Below are 944 nucleotides of genomic sequence, written 5' to 3'. Positions count from 1 at the left end.
AAAGGAATTCATCAATACCAAACCAGTATTACAAGAAATGTTACAGGAACTTTTTTAAGAAGAAGAGAAAAAAATCAAAAACAGGAAAATAAAATGGCAATAACAACATATCTTTCATAATTACTTTAAATGTAAATGGATTTAATGATCCAATCAAAAGATAAGGTGGCTGAATGCATAAGAAAACAAGACCCTTACATATGCTGCCTACAGGAGATTCGCTTCAGGTTGAAAGACACACAGACTGAAAGTAAAGGGATAGAAAACAATATTTCATGAAAGTAGAAATGAAAAAAAATCTGGGGTAGCAATACTTATACCAGACAAAACAGACTTTAAAACAAAAGCTATAACAAGAGACAAAAAGGATCCAGAAATCTCACTTTTTGGTACTTATCTGAAGAAACCCAAATACTACTTTGAAGAGATCCATATGTCCATTTCAGTATTATTTACAATAGCCAAGATAATGGAGGTAACCTGGGTGTCCATCGATGGATGAATATACAATAGAATATTACTCAGCCATAAAAAAATAATGAAATCTTGCCATTTGCAACAACACGGATGGACCTAGAGGGTATTGTGCTGACTGGAGTAAGTCAGACAGAGAAAGACAAATGCCATATGATTTCACTTACATGTGGAATCTAAAGAAAAAAATAAACAGGCAAAACAGAAACAAACTCATAGATACGGAGAATGTTTTGAGGTTTGCTAGATGGGAGGTGTGTTAAGAGGTGGGTGAAAAGGGGGAAGGAATTAAGAAGTGCAAATTGTTAGTTACAAAATAGTCATGGGGATGTAAAGTATTACATAAAGAATACAGTCAGTAATATTATAATAATTATGTATGGTGTCAGTGGATACTAGATTTATTGGAGTGATCACTTTGTAAGTTATATAAATGTCTAATTGCTATGTTGTACACCTGAAACTAATAT

Source organism: Pteropus vampyrus, unplaced genomic scaffold, assembly GCF_000151845.1.
Source record: "Pteropus vampyrus isolate Shadow unplaced genomic scaffold, Pvam_2.0 Scaffold11, whole genome shotgun sequence".
NCBI lineage: Eukaryota > Metazoa > Chordata > Mammalia > Chiroptera > Pteropodidae > Pteropus > Pteropus vampyrus.
This window is presented reverse-complemented; position numbering follows the sequence as displayed.